This window comes from Pinus tabuliformis, chromosome 1_1 (genome assembly GCF_031772625.1).
Source record: "Pinus tabuliformis cultivar Carrire ecotype Pingquan chromosome 1_1, CPIR1, whole genome shotgun sequence".
NCBI classification, from domain to species: domain Eukaryota; kingdom Viridiplantae; phylum Streptophyta; class Pinopsida; order Pinales; family Pinaceae; genus Pinus; species Pinus tabuliformis.
The window spans coordinates 543,072,889-543,094,756 of record NC_142297.1 but is presented as its reverse complement, the minus strand read 5'-3'; the positions used below and the strand labels follow the sequence as shown (position 1 = coordinate 543,094,756).

At 38.9% G+C, this 21,868-nt stretch overlaps 1 protein-coding gene across 7 annotated transcripts in view; it reads right to left on the bottom strand.

The window, feature by feature from the left end:
* The window catches only part of LOC149214244 (uncharacterized), a 48,437-nt gene extending 27,345 nt beyond the window's left edge, over positions 1-21,092 (bottom strand). For 5 of the 7 annotated variants that reach the window (XR_016250906.1, XR_016250907.1, XR_016250905.1 and 2 more), the window contains exons 1-4: positions 19,815-21,092; positions 19,600-19,714; positions 19,183-19,420; positions 18,947-19,030 (exon numbers count right to left, since the gene is read on the bottom strand). The gene's annotated coding sequence lies outside the window, so the exon portion shown is untranslated. Of the gene's footprint in view, positions 1-17,505; positions 18,494-18,946; positions 19,031-19,182; positions 19,421-19,599; positions 19,715-19,814 lie in introns of those variants that run through there. The other 2 variants (XR_016250904.1, XR_016250908.1) reach the window with 2 other exon arrangements.
* Between the last annotated feature and the right edge of the window lie 776 nt (positions 21,093-21,868).

The window sequence follows — 21,868 nt, the reverse complement described above, 5'->3', positions numbered from 1 at the left end:
CAACCCATGATGGTACATGGTTGTGTCTATGAATTCTATTTTCTTTTGTACATTTGAAGCCATCCTTCTTAAATTGTTTAGCAGGAAGAAAGGAAGATTGATTTCTCCATTTTCTAGAAAGTTCATCAATAAACGTATATGGTAGACATACATGCACCCGAATCTCCCCTCACAGGTGATAAATTTCTGTAATATCAAAAGCATGCTTCTCCATTTACTTTTAAGAGCTGAAATATGAATTCCTTTTCTAAACACAAAGACATCCATACCTGGGTTCCTGAGGATTACTTTCCATGATTCACTGTGGAATTCCTTGTTTTTGAACCATCTTTCACCATGTCTTGGAAGTTCTGTAGCCTCTGTTATGAAGGATTTTGTTACTGCAAACTTAATGTCTCCAATTTCTACTTTTGTACCATTAGAAGATCTAGCAAAAGATTTTGTCATTTATGAAAACCATCAAATTTTTCAATGAAGTTGAGACATCCAGCCTTCTGCAACATTTCCTTGAGTTGTGGGTATCCTTTCATATATTTTGCTCCTACTGGCTCTGTTTTGAGTCCCATGGCTTCTGTTTCGCAAAATTTATTAACCTTCAAAATTACTCTCCTGGTCTATGAAATGGATTGACTCAAGTATGGTGAAAAAGAACTACAGGTTTGCGTGGAATAAGTAGATGGTGAGGGTTTGGAGAGACATGGACAAGTTGGTCACATCATAGCCATGACCGTTAACAGGTGGAGTTATTAGGGACCGTTAGGTACAAAGTATGGAGGATGTGGTATGATGAAGTTATTATGGATCGTTAGGTACAGAGTATGGAGGATGTGGTGGAAATGTGGTATGGTGAAGTGGCAGTCAAATCAAACGATAACTCGTTAAGGAGACATACAATTATCCATATCATACATGCCTTATGTTTTTAACTTGCTGTTTGAAATAAATTTTGCATTTTATCTTTAGAACTTAACCTTTCTGTTTGGTGTTGATCCATAGGTACCTTTTAACATGTTTGGTCTCCAAAACTGGATTCTTCAATTTCCTGCATTCATGATTTATTTGTGAGCTGTATAATTGTGCCAGAACTGATAAATAAGTTGTAGCTGCAGAATCAAATTAGCTGCAGAATGGAATCAGTTGCAGAATATGAAAAGAAGGAAAAGTGAAGTATGGCTATGGAATATGAGTGTAAAAATGAAATGGAAATGGGTTATGACAGTGAAATGGAATGAAATGTAAAAATAAAAATGGAAAATAGGGTGAGATGGAGAAAAACTGTAAAAATAAAATGTAAATGAAATATGACAGTGAGATGAAATGGAACTATAAAATAAAATGAAAACAGAATGAGATGGAATGAGACTATGAATTTGCAGACTCTGAACTGCAAATGAATGTAGCTTTTTGTCACTACTTATTACAAAAAGGAAATGGAAAATATAGGATGGCAGAAATCTCTGATTTTCACCCTATATTTTCTGTATAAGTATGCCAATCAATGATTGGTTTTCAAACTTATATAATTTATTATATTTTTTATTTATTTTTTCAGGAAAAATAAAGGCCAAGTTAGTGGAGAAGAAGAATTCTTCTTCACTAGCTTCATTTCAGAGTTATTCTAGAAAATCTTAATAAACTCCTCTTTTGAAAATGGCCTCTGATATATCTTCAACCGATGACCATTCACAAGAAGAGGTATTTTTCTTTCATCTATTGTCCTTATCCTTACTGCTCCGTTATTAAAAACTTCTTCAATCTCATATAGTCCAAGCCAATTAGTCTGAAACTTCCCTTGAAAATCTTTGAATTTTGAATCGAACAAAAGTGTCCAATCTCCTGCTTGAAACTTCTTCTCCTTGATATATTTATCATGCCATTTAGCCCTTTTCTGTTAGACTATACTGGTTCTTTGAACTGCATCTTGCCTGATTTCATCAAGCTCATTTAGTTGCTCCAATCTATGTTTCTGTGCCTTTGATAAATCCAGTCCCAATTGGACTACCATCTTGAAGGTTTTGATTTGAAACTCTAGATGGAACAGGACTTGTTTCCCATAAACAAGTTCATAGGGTGTATGTCCTGTCGTGTTCCTCCATGTAGTTCTATAGGCCCATAAGGCTTCAAGAAGTCTTTCTGCCCAATCTCTTCCATGTAGATGCACAGTCTTAGTGAGAATTCCTTCAATCACCTTATTGGTATATTCAACTTGACCATTTTCTTGTGGATGATAGGGGGTAGATTTCCTATGTTTGATCTTATAATCTTCCACAAGACTTTTCACCATTTTAGATGTAAATTGAGATCCCTGATCTGTCACAATTTCTCTTGGAACACCAAAACGAGTAAAGATATCCTCAAAAAGAAAATTAACTACAGATTTTTCATTAGCAAAAGGCAATGCTTTAGTCTCTACCCATTTAGTGACATAATCAGTGCATACCAATATATACTTCTTTTGCTTGGATGGGGAATTAATTGGTCCAACAAAATCCAAGGCCCATTTTTCAAAAGGTTCAATGAGTACCTGAATTTGTAGTGACATTTCATTTGAAGAAGCAGGTTTTCCTACCCTTTGGCAGCTGTCACACCTCTTGACATATTCTTTGGCATCTCTGAAGATGGATGGCCAATAATATCCTAAAGAAAGGATTTTATAGGTTGTCCTCTTGTCAGCAAAGTGTCCACCACACGATTCATCATCACATGCCTTAAGAATCTCAGGCATTTCATCTTCCCTAACACATCTTCTGATCATGAGATCTGGACCTGTTTTATACAATTCATTAGTGATCCATGAGTATCTTCACTTATTTGAATGATTTTTCTTCTCTCTAGGAAACAAATGTGAAGACAATTTTCCTATGACTAAGTAATTGGCAATATCTGCAAACCAAAGGGTCTGAGTAGTCACTGCAAAAATATATTCATCGGGAAACTTATCTTCAACCGGAGTGACATCTTTGATATTTTGAATTCTGGACAAGAAATCAGCAATTGTGTCTTGTTTTCCAGGTCTATCTAGCACAGTAATGTTGAATTCTTGCAAGAGTAATAGTCATCTTGTAACTCTGCCATTAGTAATAGGTTTATTCATTAGGTATCTAATTGCAGAGTGGTCTGTATGAACAAAGGTTTCATAGCCTATTATATAATGTTTGAACTTATTGATAGCATGAACAACAGCTAAAAATTCCTTTTCAATTACAGTATAATTTAACTCGGTGGGAGTCAAATTCTTACTTGTATAGTAGATGGCATAGGGAATCAAATCTTTTTGTCCTAATACAGCTCCCAGAGTTGTATCTGAAGCATCTGTTGAAATGTGAAAAGGTAGTTTCCAATTTGGACCTCTCAAGATGGGTGCTTCAGAAATTTTTGCTTTTAAAGTCTCAAATGCTAACTGGCAATCAGGATTCCAATTGAATTCACAATCCTTGGTGAGTAATTTGAAGAGTGGGGATGCTATTTTAGTGAAATTTTCTATAAATCTTCTATAGTATCCTGTAAATCCTAGAAAACTTCTAACATCCTTTTGACAATTTGGAATTGATAATTTAGAGATGACTTCAACTTTAGATTTATCAACTTTAATTCCATCTCCTGAAATGTGATGTCCTAAAACAATCCCTTCTGTAAACATCATAAAACATTTTTCATGGCTTAGTGAAAGGTTTGCTTCCTTACATCTTTTAAGAACCTTTTCCAAATTTTCTAAAGCTTCTTCAAATGTATTCCCATAGACTATAAAGTCATCCATATATACCTCTACACAATCATGTATTAGATAAGAAAAAATTCCTAGTACTGCTCTTTGGAATATTGCAGATGCATTACACAATCCAAAAGGAAGTACTCGGTAGGCGTAGGTTACCCATGGACAAGTAAATGTGGTTTTATCTTGACCTTCAGGTGCCACCTGAATTTGATTATAACCACTAAAACCATCCAAGAATGAGAAATACTTCTTACCTGCTAATGTGTCTAACACTTGATCTATAAAGGGCAAAGGAAAATGATCTTTAAAAGTAACTTTATTCAATTCTCGATAATCAATGCATACCCTCCATTTACCATTTTTTTTAGACACAATCACTAGAGGGGAAACCCATTGGCTATATGAAATTGGGTAAATGAAGTTTACATTTGGCAGTTTTTGCAGCTCTTCTTTCATAATTTCCCTAAGATTTGGATTCATCCTTCTTTGAGGTTGTATGATAGGTTTACAATTTTCCTCAATGTAGATGTGATGTATACAAGTCTTAGGACTAATTCCTTTCATGTCAGTATATTCCCATGCATATGCAGCAAAATGTTGTTGTAATGTTTTGATTAGCTTTCCCCGTTGTAATTTCTCCAAGTTATTGTTTATGTTCAATATTCTCCCTGGAAATATTTCAATTGTAGAGCTACCAAATTCTTCCATAGAATAAAGAGACATCTGCCTAGATGACAAATATTCAATATTGGATGTTTCTTGAAATTGATCATGTTCATATTGTGGAGATGATTCAAAATTTTCCATTGTATTCAAGATTTGACTATCTTCACTAATGTCTGAAATAGTAAAGAGAGGCTAAATGTCATTTTCATCATCAATCCATTCTTTGTCATCTATTTCTGTGATTGTTCTTGGTTGAGGATATAGAGTGAATTTCTTAATTGAATTACCATCAGAAATATACATGTTGCCAAATCTACAGCTAATGAAAGCATCAGCTGTAGCCAGCCAAGGTCTTCCTAATATAAGTGGATGTCCTCCTAGATTGTTCTTGGGGGTTAAGATCATAAAATCAACAAGGCATTCCCAAGAATCTAAGTACACTGAAATATCTTCTAACACATCATCTGGTTTGATTACAAATCTATTTGCTAATTGCAGTAATGTAGGGGTGTAAAAAATATTAGGAAGCTTGAGCTGTTCCATGGTTTGTTTGCTCGTGATGTTTATTGCTACTCCTAAATCAATCAATGTATTCAGAATTTCAACTCCATTGATATGTGTTTTTACAATTGGACTTCCTGGATCTACATATTTTTGTATGGAAATTTTTCCCATCATTATGTCTGCTATTTTTCCTACCAGGTGAATTCTTTTTGTTTCTTTTGTTTTTCTTCCTGGTTTCTTTATGCTCAACTCCTTTATTGTTTTAGCTAGAATTGGAATCTCCTTAATGGCTTGTAACAAAGGGATTTTGATACAGACATTTTTCAATTCATCTAGAAAATCATAATTAGGCAACATAATCTGCTTTTCTACCCCTCTATCAACTTGTAATATTTCAGGAAAAGGAGGTGCAAAAGTAGATACTGGTTGCTCAATGATAGGAGTTGAGTTCATTGGCTCTTTCTGTTTTTCATTTTCAGTATTTTGGTTTTGGAGAGATGTTCCTTCAAAACTTTTATTGGGCTGTAGAGAATCTTCCTCAGAATTGTCTTTTTCCTGAATAATTACAAAAGGCTTTTCCTTTTCTAATATCCTACCGGATCTTAGTAGAACATCATTGGGATCTAAAGGAGTGATCATACAAGTTGGAAATTGTTGTCCTTCCACCATGTAAGTACTCTAAGGATTTTTATTGTTGGGGTTTGGTAATGGTTGGGCAGATAGCTGATTTGATCTCTGCTAAAATGGTAGTAAGAGTTGAGGATTTTGGTTTTGAAGTTGAGGTTGCTGGTTTTGTTGTGGGAATGGTAGTGAAAGTTGAGGATTCTGATTTTGAAGTTGTGGCTGCTGATTTTGTTGTAGAATTTGTGGGGGAGGATAATTCTGATATGATGGAGGATACTGATAATATTGAGAGAATCTTCCATAAGGATTTTGTATTCCTTGAGCCCAAGGTTGAGATTGAGACTAAGGTTGAGGTTGAGGCCAAGGTTGCTGCCAAAAATTCCAATTTGGTTATACATTTGATTGTTAAATCCCTGATTTTGTGGCCCCTGCCAAGGTCTTCTAGAGACAAAGCAAAGAGATTCTGCTGGATTTGGAATTGTTTCTTCTTGAAAAACAGCCTTAAGACCTGGAATTGAAGGACAACCCAAGTCTCATGGTTTTCTGAACAAATCACACAAGTCTCTATGATTTTTGCATCCAAAGGGCATTCTCTTAAAGCATGTTTTTTTTTCTGCATTTGGGACAGAAAATAGCTAAAGCATCAACCTCGGTTTTTTGTTTGTTTTGTAACTTAAGGGTGTCTATTTGTTCACTAAGAGTCCCTAGAATATTTGTTTTGAATTCATCAAGCATATTCCCAATTTCTGCCCTACTCACTGATCCAATTGCAGATTTATTCACTCTAACAAGAGAAGGATCTCTTGGACCTTTCCCAGTTTTGGATTTTCCTCTTGAGAGATGAACACATAATTCTCCTATGTCACTTAATGGGAGTTGAAAGATATCTCCCTTCTCCATCATCTTAAGGATATTTATCCACTCATCTCTAATGGCTTTTAATAGAAGAGCTTTTAAGCTATCTTCATTTAAGTTATCCATCTTTGCTCTTTTCAAGTTATAGTTGAATCTCTCAATTAAATCTTCTAAATTTTCATCCTCTCTTTTCATCATTTTGAACACTTCATCCTTGTGATTGATGGGCATGCAATAATCCAAATACCTATCCAAAAACGCTTTCTTCATGTCATTCCATGTTCTAATGGACTAAGTGACCAACCCCATGAACCAATTTAAAGCAGCTCCCTTCAACGTTGAAGGAAACAACTTAAGTTTTTAAGAGTCCTCTAAATAATCATAAGTTCTGCACAAGACTTCAAATTCAAATAAAAATGTTTCAGGATCTTCACTTTTTAACCCATGGAAATTTGGGAGGACAGAAGGTGATATATTTTTCATTGTGGCATTTGTTTCTTCGTCAACTATAGGGAATCCAAAAGAATTATCAACTTCACTATTTCCTCTACCTCCTCCATTATTTCCTTTGCCTTCTCCATTATTTCCTCTACCTCCTCCTCCTCCAAACAGTGTGAATTCTCCATCCTCTCCTTCTTCTGCCATTATAGTTTCTTCAGAGTCAATATAAGATTCAACCTGCAAGGTTAATTCTTCTTCCTCTGGTTCCTCTATTAATGGTATGTGGAAGAGAGGTTCTACTTCTTCTTCCTCACTAGGTATTCTTAATTCTTCAACTAAAATATGTTCCCCTATGGAAGTGAAAAAGGCTACTCCTTCTGTTGGAGATCCAAGATTTTTCTCCTCTAAGACTGCCTCAGTAGATGAAGTAGGAGATCCTCTTGATTGAATTTTTGACCTTAGAATTTCAGGAGGTCTATGCATTGTTTTAAAAAACGGCCGTTTCGGTTTGATCCGAGCCGATACCCTCAGCCATGACTCGGCCTTTGAAACGGTACGTTTGGCCAAGTCAACCATGACTCGGCCGAGTCATTCAATGACTCGGCCGAGTCATGGCTGACTCGGCCAACTCGGCCGTTTCTGTTATGACTCGGCCGAGTCACAAAAAGCCGGCCCAGAACACGTTAAACAGCAATTTAATATTTTTTTAATGGATTTTTAAGGTGATTTCTGATTGGTTTGGACTCCAAGGTGTTATATGAATTTGCTAAATGTCATTTGGGGTCCATTCCCCCTCCCAAACCCTATTTAACACACTCAAATGCTCTCTACTATTGATATGCTATTCAAATTTCATGGTAATGTTAAATTCTTAAAGTAAAAGTGACATTCTCCTTAATCTTCATTTTCATCCTTTTACTTAAATTTTTAACATTACCATGAAATGACTCAGGATGTTTGAGAGTGGTTTCGGCCTCATTGGATTTCATATGGAGAAAGTAGAATTTTAGATTTCATTCAAAATCCAGCAGACTTATCAGTTTTTCAGGATTTCAGGATTGGAGGATTGCAATGTTTCCATTGAATTTTGTCATGTATTAGGGTATGGAACTCGTATTTAATCAAGAGCACCAATCCCTCTATGTACCTTGATGTTAGTGACATTGGTTGTCGAACTCCTCTGGGATTCACTCCCAAACCAGGAGCTTCTGAAAATGTCGCTCCCGCTCCCATTTTCGCTTCTGCTCCCAAGTAACACAAAGAAGAAAAACCGTTTGGATCAAAAACGGTTAAATGATCTAGTTTATGTCCAATACAACCTCCGGCTCAGACGAAACCATTTGCTAAACAAAAGACCTGATTCAGATCCCATTGTGTTGGAAGACATTGATCCAACATCAGATTGGGTAGTGGAGAGTCGTCCAGCAGAGTTTGATCTTGATGAGGATCTTGATTTAGATTTAGATATCGAGACATCAATTGAACTTGAACATGCTGTTCAGTTGAATGCAGATCCCAATCCACCATCCTCAGTCTCACAGCCAGCAAGGACTCCAGTTGTAGGTGCTTCCTCTGCTCAACCACGACAGAAGCGCAGCCGCATATCTACTCTATCTCAGCTTGCATCTGCTGCAGTTGCACAGCCTGCTAGTGGTACCACTTCTACAGCTGCAGTTGGAGATGATGATGATGAGGAGGAGCCATGGACCCCCTATCTGACTCTGATGATGATCCAAAGATTGATTGACATGATCTTGGCTCCTCTGGCAGTAGCTACTAGCCAGTAGCTGTAGTACTAGTACTGGAGTCTGGTCACAGTTTACTTTTGTTATAGAGGCCATTTCTAACCTCCTTGATTATGTGTTTTTTGTTTTCAGTCTTTGATCATGTATGACAGTTGACTATGTATTGCCATTGGGTACCATTTTGATATAATGGATTGGTTCATGAGCTTACTTTGATCATATGTTGTCTTCCATCTATATTATAATGCTGTGTGTTTGGAAACATGAATGAAAATCTCTAAAATTATGTTTAAAATCTTTAAAATTATGTTTTTTATAAAAAAAAAAAATATTTAATGTATTTTTTACAACGACCGAGTCATTGAAATCGAGCCGACCGAGTCATTACCGTTTCGGAGTCGGAGTCGGAGTCGATCCTCGGCCGAGTCGGAGTCGGAGTCGGAGTTTTAAAACATTAGGTCTATGGCTAGGAGTATGAGGTTGAGATGGAGGTGTATCTCTTCTTAGTCTTGGTGGAGTAGGTGGTGTTATAGGAATTGAACTCCTGCCTCTAGGTATAAATCTATCCCTAGAGTCTCTTTCTCTACTCACCATTTTTTTTTTGATGTAAGAGATGTGGTTACCTAATTTACACTTCCTCGGCAACGGCGCCAAAATGTTTAGTCAATTTAGTGTCATAAATTGTTTGCATAAATTATCAACCGAGGTTCGTACGCTGATGAAGTGTAGTGCACTATATGTGCTTAGTTAACCTTTCTTACTTCATTGTTTTGTATTTTATATTGTTTTGGGGGTTTCTGTTCTTTGATTCCTAATGATGTACAATCTGAACTAAAAGAAACTTAAGTGAATCTAATGGATTTTTTTAAGGAAAAAATGTTCCTAAGTTAATCTAACTTCCTAAAAGTGAACCAAGAGCTGAAGCTAGTCAAAATCTAATTTAAAAAAAGGAAAAACAGAGCATCTATCCTATCTCATCATTAATCCTAAGTCATGAATCTATTTCTTAAAATTAAGGGAGAAGTTGTAATGCATGTTGAAATAAATACAGAAAATGAAATCGACTAAAGTACTTCTAGTTACTCTAGCCTTCAATTTTGAAAGATAACCTTCTTGAGATGGGATACAAGCAACTCTCTGTACTTTATGATCTAGAGAACTCAATGAAACATGCAGAAGGTAACTCACTGATTTCAACCATTGTCTGAAGTGAATGTTTAACCATTTAGTTTAGGATGAGTATCAACTTGAAATGGTATTCAAAAACATTCATTAACACAGAGGATTGACAAATTTGTCCTAGGAAATAAATAACAAAACAGTGAGTAAGCTAGACAATAGTGCATTCTTATTACTTCAACCTTACTCTGTTTAGAAACAAAATCGTTTCCTTTTATGAAATGTGTTGGAAGAACAAGATTGCACAATTGAGTTTTAACATTATGCCATTGAACAAAACTAAAATAAATCAACCTAAGCTAGAAAAACTGCTAAAAGCAAAGTAATGAAATTAAAACTAAACAAAAAACGAATGGAAAGAAAACCTCCTTCAGTGCGTGGGCACTATGCAACTGACTTGGTTGAGTTGCTAACTAATTAAAAATGCTCTCTTAAATGATCATTGGTCAACACACGACTTATATTATAGAAAAGATGGAAGTCCAAAATACAGAGCTGAAAGTCTGAACTTAATACATAAAATTCTCCAAACCCCCATCGGTTCTGTACAACTAGTATTTAAAAGGAAATAATCATAACTGTCTTTGAGGAAAACTAGCTACAGGTGGCTCATACGTATTACAATAGAACTGTGTAAATGTCTGATCAGCTACAGGTGGTTTAAATTCGAGCGAGATGTTTGCAACAGAACCGTTAACACAGGTGGCTAATCCGAGTTAATGCTTGGAATAGAACTTTTAGATTTATTGATTAACCACAAAAGAGCAGATGAAGAGTCCTATTGCTTCCAGGTATCATATGTTTGACTCCACCTTTGACTACGACCTTGAGCCTGCGTTCTTGTCGATCTGAGCTAAGTGAATAGGATAGAATCCATGTGGAGACGATTCTAGAGATGCTCATGTGGCCGGATTCTTCATTTGACACCTGGAACCTGCCAAACCATGGAAGTAGCTACGGAATACACAGTTAGCTGCAGAATAGGCTGCGTTTTGTAGCTAATTTGCAAAAATTTATTCAAATAGCAAAAACATAAAAATATAACATGTCAATCATTTAATGCCTTCCTTAAGACAAAACCTATCATTTATCATTGATTGGGATCTGTAATCTTATGGAAAGGCAAGCGAAAAAGGTGAGAAAAGCTGTCAAGTAGAGGGTAATTCTGAGATTCAACAGGACCCTCATAAGAGGGTCTCTCAACGACTCCAAGTCGTTCTCAAAAAGTCAAGAATTTGACCTTTCCCAGGGGCTTTGTCAGAATGTCGACGACTTGCTCATCATTATCGATATGATGGAGCCTTATTGCTCCTCGTTGTACCATATCCCGGATAAAGTGGTACCTGATATCGATATGTTTGGAGCGATCATGAAATACGGGATTCTCTGATAAATGAATCCCACTCTGGTTGTCACAAAGGATCACGGTAGTATCCAATGTATATCCAAACAGCTCACTGAAGAGCTTCCGCAACCAAACAGCCTCACAAGAGGCCATACTCGTAGCAATGTACTCTGCCTTAGCGGTGCTCAAAGCCACCGACTTCTGCTTCCTGCTCATCCAGGATATTGAGGCAGATCCCAAAGAGAAACAACACCCGGAAGTGCTCTTTCGGTCCACCACACTGCCTGCCCAATCAGCATCGGTATATCCATGTAGTCTCACATCTCCAGCAGTGTATCTCAACCCATGAGTGATTGTGCCCCGAAGATATCTCAAAAGATTCTTGGCACCAATCCAATGTGAGTGGTGAGGCTCAACCATATGTTGGCTCAACGTGTTGACTGCAAAACATATATCCGGACGGGAGTTCACCAAGAACATCAATGCTCCTATGAGTTGACGATACTCGGTAGCATTTCCCAAAGCAAGTCTGGTAGCACTACCGCTTAACTTCTTGAAGTCAAGCTCCATCGAGGTAGTCACAGGCTTGCAATCCACCATACCGAATCTCTCCAATATCTTCACCACATATTTTCCTTGAGATAGGAAAATCTCCCCTAGTTTCTGCCAGACTTCCAACCCTAGGAAATAGTGCATCAGTCCTAGGTCCATCTCAAATTCGGAAGCCAACTCCTTTTTACATTTGTGAATGAGAGGGTCTGCACCTGTCAGAAAGAGATCGTCAACGTACAGCACCAGTATGAGAGGCTTATCATCTTCAACCTTAAAGTAAAGGTTTGGATCGACTTCAATCCTAGTGAATCCCAGCTTCATCAAGTAGCTATCGAAACTCTCATACCAAGCTCGGGGTGCTTGCTTCAGCCCATAGAGGGCTTTCTTCAACCTGCACATGTAAGATTCCCGATCACGGATCTCAAATCCCTCGGATTGTTCCACATAGACTTCCTCTTTGATCAAACCATGCAAGAACACGGTCTTGACATCCATCTTATGTAGGTTCCATCCTTGCAAAGCAGCAAGGGCTATGATTGAGCGAATGGTGGTGTATTGGGAAACAGGTGCAAATATCTCGTCGTAATATATACCTTCCTTTTGAGAGAAGCCACGAGAGACAAAACGAGCCTTATACTTTTTGGCGCTTCTATCAGCTCCATGCTTTATTTTGTAAAGCCACTTCGAGGTGACAATTGTTTTGTCCTGGGGTCTGGGGACCACATCCCAGACATCGTTCTTCATGATGGACTCGTATTCCTCATTCATAGCATCCTTCCATACTTGATGCTTCATGGCTTCTGTGAACGATGAAGGCTCATTTTGAATGATCGTGCTCATAATGGTCAAGTATCCCTGATACCTGGTCGGCTTCTTACTTTCACGGAAAGTCCCTCTGGGTGCAATGTGTCCTTCAGCATCATCAAGTGTCCCCCTAAGCCATGAGGGCCTCTTCCTAGAAGAGGAAGGCTCTTGCGGAGGGGGATCAATAGGATCCATAGGTTCTTCCACTTCGGGCATCGTCTCATCTTCCTTTTCCTCCGGTTTCCTAGTGTCAGCTTCTTTAGTTTTCCTTAGTATAGGAAGATTGTCAACTTTGCTAAGAGCCATATCTTCGTCAAAGGTGACATCATGGCTAATCTCGACTTCCCTTTGACTAGCCACATAGATTCTATAGCCCTTAGAATTTTCGCTATAGCCCACGAAGATTCCTTTCTTTCTAGATTGACCCAATTTATTCATTTTCTCTTTCGGCACATGAAAATATACAAGACTTCCAAAAATTCTAAAATGAGAGACATCAGGTTTCTTACCAATGAACATCTCTTCGGGAGTCTTGGAACCCAATGTTTGATGAGGGCATCGGTTTTGAACATATACAGCGGTATTTGCAGCTTCGGAAACCTTTAATCATGGAGCATAGCACGAACAGCTTCCACAATCGTACAATTCTTCCTTTCCGCCACACCATTCTGCTCAGGAGTATGTGGTGTTGTGGTCTCCCTCTTAATGCCAGCCTCTTTGCAAAAGTAATGGAACTCATTGGATTCATGCTCAGTCCCATTGTCAGTCCTTAAGATCTTGATCTTCTTTTCGGTTTGATTCTCGATTAAGGCTTTGAAGTGTCGGAACCAGGCGAACACTTCATCCTTCTTTTTCAAGAAGTATATCCACGTCTTGCGAGAATAGTCATCTGTAAAAGTGAGATAATATAAATAACCTCCTAAAGAGTTCACGGGCATCATACCAAATATGTCGGAGTGAACCAACTGCAAAATATCGGAGGTCTTGCTACGGCTTGAGGAGAATGGTCCCCTTTTGAGTTTTCCTTCGGCACATCCTGGACATACACCTTCTTGCTATATTTTGAACTTGGGCATCCTTGTCACCATTTGTCTCTCATCCGGTAGAGCCTTATAATGAAGGTGGGCAAACCTCTGATGCCATAGTTCGGACTGAAGAGATGTGTCGCAGGACATGACTCCCAACAGACTTCCTCCGACTTGATATAGAGAGTCAACTCAAAACCCAAGAGTGAAAACATCTTTAAATTATTTTTCCATACACATACCTTGCCATCAATGAAAGCCACCTTATAGCCTTTGTCTTCCATTACCGAAATGGACACCAGGTTCTTCTTAAGATAAGGTACATATAGGACTTCTTGCAAATGAATTGTGTTACCTTGATTCAATTGAAGAGTAACATTTCCTACACCCTTCATAGGATAGGTGGAGTTGTCTCCAAGAATAATTTCCAGGTTGGTCTCCTTCTCTATCAAATTAGAGAGAGCTTCTTTGTAACCAGTGAAGTGCCTTGAGGCACCACTATCAATAAGCCAATTGCCCAACGAGTCTGGAGGAGAAGTAGTAGAGAGGGCCGCTATCAGATAATATTCAACTTGCTTATTGTTAACAATATTACATTCATACCTGGAGTTTCTTGGCTTCTTGGAGGGTTGACCACTTCCTTGATTTCCGGCATTCCTCTTTCCTCTGCCATTGAACCTGCCATTCCTTTGATTGTGGTTGGAATTGCCTTAGAAGTGATTTTGATCATCGTCATGAGATGTGTCGTTTCTATTAGGACACTCCCTCGCATAGTGGCCAATTTTGTTGCAAACGAAACATCTACCCTTCCTTTCACCTTTCGATCTGGCCTTTCCTTTAGATTTAGTCCCGGAATTATTTCTCCTTTTAGCATGAGAGGAGAAAGCAGTGGGGTTGCCTTTAAATGCAAGCATTTCCTGCTCTTCCATCCTTATCTCTTCTTGAATGCATCTCGCCATTAATTCCTCAAATCTTGAAATTACATTATTGTTGAAAAGAGTGGTTCTAAATACATACCATTCGGATGGGAGCCCTCCAAGAGTTGTGATAGTCAGTTCCTTGTCAGGAATGACTTCCCCAATCGATAGGAGATCATTCTTGATCTCGGTGATCCTTAAGAAGTAGGACTGCATATTCTCATCTTTGCCCTTCTTGATTTCCTTCGACTTATTTTTTAGGAACATAACTTAATTTGCATCACTAACTTTAAACAAGCTTACCCTTCTATCGTAGATTTCCTTGGAGGTGTTCAGCTCAGAAACATAGGCCACCAAGCGCTTGTCGATATAGTCCCAGATGATCTTCTTTGCTTTGACTTCACACTTAGTCCACTTGTTCCTTGTAGCAACCAGTGCATTTGATGGAGGCTCAGTGATTCTACCTCTCACATAGTCCAACACTTCCTGCTCTTCCAATGTCAATCGAGAGACATCTTCCATCCGTGATAGTCAGGCTTCTCACAAGGCTTGTCTTCGAGGGGGAAGTGTGATGAGGAACCCATGAAATCTTTAAGATTTTTCCAATAGTCTTCGGTGATTGCTCTTGCTCTTGCTCTTGCTTGGGCTTTGTCTTCACCTCAGCTCTGATACCATGTTAAGCTAAGTTACCAGGATTCGGATACGGATACAGATATGGATACGGATCCGGATCTAGATTCACTAGTTTTTTGAAAATCTAGGATCCGGATATGGCAAGGATACGTCAAGTACAAAAAAGATAAAATATAATAATTTTTTTTAATTTTAAAAAACACTTTAGAGTTCAAAAATCAAATACTCCCTGAAACCATCAAACACTTTTAGAACCGAAACCATTAGATATATTATAAATATGAAGACTGAAACACTGAAATGATGCATCCTCCCTCATACAAAGTAACAAAAAGGATAATATCATAAATGATAATAGTAAATACATTTACATATCCTCAAATGGATCTGCATTATCTTCTGCATATTGCAACTCTACATCATGAATAGATGATGGGGGTCCTGGAATGTAGGAAGTTGCATCAGTAGGCTGGATTGGTGGTGGGACAATATCCTAAAGTAGGTCGAGGTGAGTCATTGCATTTAATGTCAAGTTCAAGTCCGAGATCTCACCTCCACAAGCCTCTTTATGACAAAAGCATGGGAGGCAAAACGAGTTTCAGCAACCTACAAGTTTCAAAAAGTCAAATCTCATATATAAATTTGTAATTAAAATTAAGAATTTCCAATACAAATAATATTGATTTAAAAAAAGTACCTTCAGTGGCTCCAACTTTGCAAAACCTCGATATATGGCCTGGGACATTGAATGATTGGTTATGAACATTTTGATTTCTTTTGTTGCTACATATATTTCATTAATCCATTCAATCTCACCAATCTTGGCAAGCATAAAGTTCAATGAATGTACTGCACATGGAGTCCAAAAGATGTGATCATATCAACCCTCCACAATCAAACCTGCAGCGTTACAAACCTGTGCGTTGTCCGCAATGACTTGGACAACATTATGTGGCCCCACACATCAATAAGAATTGTGGATATGAAAGATGCATCTTTCTCTATTCCACTGCAATCAACAGCCTTCAGGAACATTACCCCTTGGGGGCATACTGCAACAACATTAATTAATGGACGATTTCTTTGGTCTCTCCATCCATCAGAAATGATGGACACCCCTCTTTTTGTCTATGTATCCCAGATTGTTTGTAGTTGTCTATCCACAGATTGTCTCTCTGATGCCAACAAAGTAGTGCGGACCTTTTCATATTCAGGGCTTTTGTACCCTTTTGGCACTTCATTAATTGTCTTAACCATTTGTTGCCAATAAGGGGAACGCACCAAATTGAATGCCAGCCCATTTGCATAAATGCAACGAGCTACATGTTCATTGGCTATGTCTCTACCTTGATTATTGAAAGTTGCTTCAAGAGGGCCTAGAGTGGGCTTTTTATTAGTTGTGGCAACAGGGCCTAGTTGTAGAGCTTTGCACATGGTATTTTCCCTTAGCAAGCTTCCTATCAGCGGCTTCTTGCAAAGATGCATACAATTTCGTTTTTCTAGGACTCAAAACCTTGGCCAGGTTTGCCATTTGTATCTTTTGACCCGGTGCATATTTGCACCCGTGTTAGTTTGACCAATGAGATGGGATTTCACTCTAGTATATGAGCCATTTTTGATATCTTGACATTCATTGCACTTCTATTTAAATGAACCACCTCCGGGGTTTTTTTTCAATAATCTCCACATACTGCCATAGAGGAGATTTTGGGTCTATTTTGATGATTTCCCCTTCACTTTGCTCATGTTGTGATGGTTCCATAATGATAATGGCCTATGAGTTACCTTACTACATATAAAATTCAAATTATAATATATTATCAATACACAATTAAAAATTAAAATACACTTCGTTTAACACACCACTACAATATCTTCCTGAATTTCTAATAACAAGATAAGAGCACATGGACAAATGATGTTTGCTTTATTTTAATGTCTATGGATGTCACTCTAAACTCTCTCTCTGGAAAAGATTGGTTCATGCAGAGATTGAATGCTGGTTTGTAAAGAAAGATACTTATCTTCTTGTCAATAACAAGATAGGATAGAAATTGTTTGCCTCAGCATTTGCTTACATCAGTCAATTGGTTGGCTGTCCTAGATGGTCTTTATGACCTACTTCCAACCAGATTTTATCATTTTAACAGTCCCAAACTAGGGTTTATAATGCTAGATCCAAGGGTTTAATTGAAATATGTAGGTTGGATTATTAACATATGCAGTAGCTTTCAGTTTTAAATGCTACGTGGCAGGTGGAAGGTCTCCATCAAATAGGAAGTCCGAGTCATTTGTGGCTCATATCTGTAGGATGCAGATAGGCAAACTGGGTTATTAACATAAATAGTAGCAGTCAGCCATCCTCAAATGCTATAAGGCAGGCGGGTTTCAGTGGAATTGGGGAACAAAAATAAATTGAAACAAACTCTCGAAACTTCGAAGAACTAAATTGAGGTTCAAATATCGGGATACGAGTGTGACAAAGTGTTAACAGTTATACCTTGGTCCCGAACGGTGATGAATATGAGTGCGACGAACAACGTTGAACGATGATGAATAAGTCGTGATGAATAAGTGCAGTCGTGCCTTCCTCGCCTTCCTCCTGTTCTGCCGGTTCCTCAAGAGTAGGGTGCACTGCCGACAAAGAGGGACCACAGTGCACACTTTAACCTTTACCGAAAAGACAAAAACCTAAAATCATTCGCGGCATTTTCTTTTCACATTCGCCGGTTCCGGCAAACTTATACAAGATCCATTTCCGTCAACAAGGAGCCATTTCCGCAAACCCTAGATCTGCCACTTGCCATTTTTCTGCGTATTCCAGCAGATCCGGGGATCTTGGCCCTCCCCTTGCCGGATCTGGTAACTTAGCAATTACCTAAGGCCTGTAAACAACACCAATATCTGCTGATAGGCTTGCCAGAGGAATATGTGATGGCAGTGAGATTACTGAATATGATCGAAGGAAACAGGGAAACCAGAAATAGAAGCTCCAGCCTGTTCATTCAACAATTACAAGTGGCTTCATGGGACCATAGAGTAAGAGATGAAGCTGGCTTCCCAGCTTTTGCTTTGGAAAGTAAGGCCACCAAGCATTCTCTGAAACATGAGAAGGAATGGAACCAGATATACGTTGGCAGATTACAATCATGACAAGGTGGAGGTGTCAATTCTCTGGACCTTGAGTGCAGTTGTTAGAAATGGGTATAATTTCCTAAGGCTTGTGAACAACTGCAAAAACTGCTGATGGCCATGTAGGAGGAATATGCTATGGTAGCAAGCTTACTGTCTCTGTATGAAAGAAACAGAGTAACCGGAAATGGAAGCTCTAGCCTGTTCATTCAACAATTACAACATGGACAGCAAGATCAGAAGGTGCTAACCATTCTTCAACTGTGGGATCAAAACATGGCAGGAGTAAAGCCTGACTCAGCTCCAAGAATGAGCAGATACCTTGTGTTTGTCAACCTCTTTTGCTGGTGATTTTTGATAAAACTGTTGCTTAGGGAAGATCAGTATTTGCTCATACCAGTGCTAGATACTGTTAAAGAGATTCTAATTAAAAAATAAAACATCCTACACCTGGATAATTAGAAAAATTGGATAAACAATTCAGGTTCAAACCCCGTATCTACAGTACTCTTGCTCTTGAACTTTTAAAAAGAAAAACCCTAAATTTGGATAAACCATTAAGGTTAAGACCTTGTGTCTACAGTATTCTTGCTCTGGAACTTTTAAAAAGAAAAACCCTTTTGAGATAGCACATTGGGGTTATGAAACCCAGCTAATAACTCAACTATAGCTGACAATAAGAGTCGGTTATTCTCCTTAAAACCCTTGGCACAGAGGCACTAATTTACAAAGGAAATTTGTCTGAACACTGAGAAATGACGTAAAAATCTTGAAAATCTAATTGAGAGTAGCAGAGCATAACTCGTTACCTGGACGGGCTCTCTGTGTCCTCTACAGGTCCAGTAACATGTTGACAAGGGTTTCCGTATCGATAAATGCCTTAATCAAAAACCCTGTAAAGAAATTGTAAGAAAACACTTGCGTTATTTCTCCGGAAATCTGAAAGAAAGAAATGCAGAAAACACTCTATTAACATCAAAAGAGTCTAATCTATCAATAATTAATCGTGTATACCTGTTATGAGAAGGAACTGAGAAAGACATACCGCATCCCTTCCAACTTGGATTCAAATTTGTAGGAGTAAGTGCGCTCTGAATTTCTCAAATGACTGAATCTTTAAGCGGCTGCTGTGTCCGCAGAGACTATTTTCAATAGAATCCATTTCCAGGTGTAATAATGAAGGGATAATGTTCCCGAGATACTTCCTTTATAAGCCAATGAAGCTTTGCTAACTCCCTGGGAAATTTTATTTGACGCGACGTCTTTAAAGCTCTTCGAAGGAGCTGTGAAAAAAAAAAAAAAAAAAATTATCTCACAGGCATTAGAAGGGTTTCTCAAAAATACAGTAAAACGCTGAGAACATGTAAATGATTATTCTCTCTCATACCTGAAATCAAGTTCAAACATAAAAAAAGCAAGAAAGCCCTCAACAAAAATAGCTAACAGTGAAGTCATAAATTACCTGACGACTGTCACTTGAAAAGCTATGGATGTAATCTTCAGAAATCAAAACTCCTTCGACCATAAGTGAATATAACCACAAAGGTCAAAACGCTGGTTTATCGCCACAGGAACCGCTGTTTCAAAGGACAAAAAAAATGCCCAAATGAATCAAACAGTTAAATTCAATTTGATAAGATCTTAACAATATAAGCATTTGAAGAGCCATAAGTTTACCTGACGATGCAATTTTCTACATGTTATCAGCGAAGGATCGAAATATCTCAGGTAGTTTGGAGGTCCGGCTATGTTCCGGAGGCAGCCTATCTAGAATCGTCTCAACTCTAAAGCCCGGCTGAGATTTAATAGATTCCACAGATCTGGATCTAATGAGGCGCTCTTGTATATTGTGGGTGTTAACGAAGGTGAGCATGATACCAAATATATGTCTTAAACACCGCGTTGGTGTAATAGTGCCATTAAACCACAATTGGACCCCCTGCAAGTGGCAGAGGTATCGGCAACCACAGTAACTACATTTAGCTGGATATGGAAAACTAAAACAAAAGGACATTTTATAATTTTGGCAACACCATTAAACGTGAATTGGACACCCCGCAAGTGGTAGAGTGTCAGCAACCACAGTGACTACATTGAGATGGATACAGAAACAAAAAGTCATATTTGCGCATCAAACACATTCAAGTGATTAAATTTTGATTCGACAGGTAGGGCAATTTTGAAATTCTGAAATTCCTGGAATGGTTTAGAAGCCCATGTGCGCAATGTGCAAACTAAGACGCTGACAGCAACGATTTCAGCTACCTCTCGGACCACATCAGAACGTAAGGCTATTTAAATGCCCCCTTACTGCTCAAAACCAAGTTCGTATGCGTACCCTGCTACCGTTCATTTTGTTACGTTTCCCAATGGAGTTTCACATTTTGTTACGTTTACGTGCTATGCCCTTTTTCTGTTAGCCTCGATTGTGAAATCGAGCCCACCGGGTCCCCTGGTCAAATGTTCCGATGGATCCACTAACTGCACAGTTTCTAATGCTTATGGTGTGTTTCCCGATCGTAGCACCTGCAGGGCTGCGCAAGTTGTGTATCCCTCCACCGAAGAGCAGCTTGCGGCCTACGTTGCCGAGGCCGTTCAGAAGAAGCAGAAGATGAGAGTTGTGACTCGTTACTACCACAGCATTCCTAAACTTGTATGCCCTGCTGGAGACGCCGGTCTGATCATCAGCACTCTGGATCTAGAACATGTCGTTTCTGTGGACGAACGCAACATGAGGATGACGTTCGAGAGCGGTGTGACCCTGAAGGATCTGATTGATGTCCCTGCCAATGAAAGACTTGCGTTGTCTCAATCGCAATACTGGTTGGGTGTAACCCTAGGGGAAATGCCAGCTAGTGGTGCTCATTGCAGTTCCCTCTTTGGCAAGGGCAGTGCTGTTCATGAATTTATTGTGGGCATGAGATTAGTAGGCCCGGCTTAGCCTGAGTAGACGAGGATCTAAATGCACTCATGTTTCTTTCGGGGCTTTCGTATGAATGGGTTGCAATATATGTACACTAGCATTTGCATCAGACTTTGCAAAGAAAACGCCGTAAGGCAATGGATAACATATAACACTATGTAAAGTCATCAATAACATATTAACATATGACACTAATTAACGCTTCTTTGACCCACCACCTCCGAGCTGGCACCCGCTGTGCTGGCAACCAACACTGCGCAATTTCAAACGAGCCCTCGCGCCAAACATTCATTTGCTCCATTTGCACAACCGGAACAGGTCCTCTCGAGCATTCGTTTCTCCCGCTCACGGTGCTTGCTCATTTGCTCCATTCGCACAACCGGAACAGGTCCTCTCGAGCATTCGTTTCTCCCGCTCATGGTGCTTGCTCACCTCGCAGGTCCGCTTGCGGTGTTGAATCCCGGCATGTTGTGCCCCAGGCGTAAGGTAAATTATACTCTGTGAACAATGACATCCACCATTTTGGCAACCAACCCCCGCGCAATTTCAAACGATCCCTTGCACCAAACATTCATTTGCTCCATTCGCACAACCGGAACAGGTCCTCTTGAGCATTCGTTTCTCCTGCTCACAGTGTTTGCTCACCTCGCAGGTCCGCTCGCGGTGTTGAATCCCGGCAGGCTGTGCCCTAAGCGTAACGTAAATTATACTCTGTGAACAATGACGTCCACCATTTTGGCAAGTGCCGGGAAGGCCCATGCATACGAATCCCACCCCGTGCTACTATAAATTGTTTGCATTGGCAGCT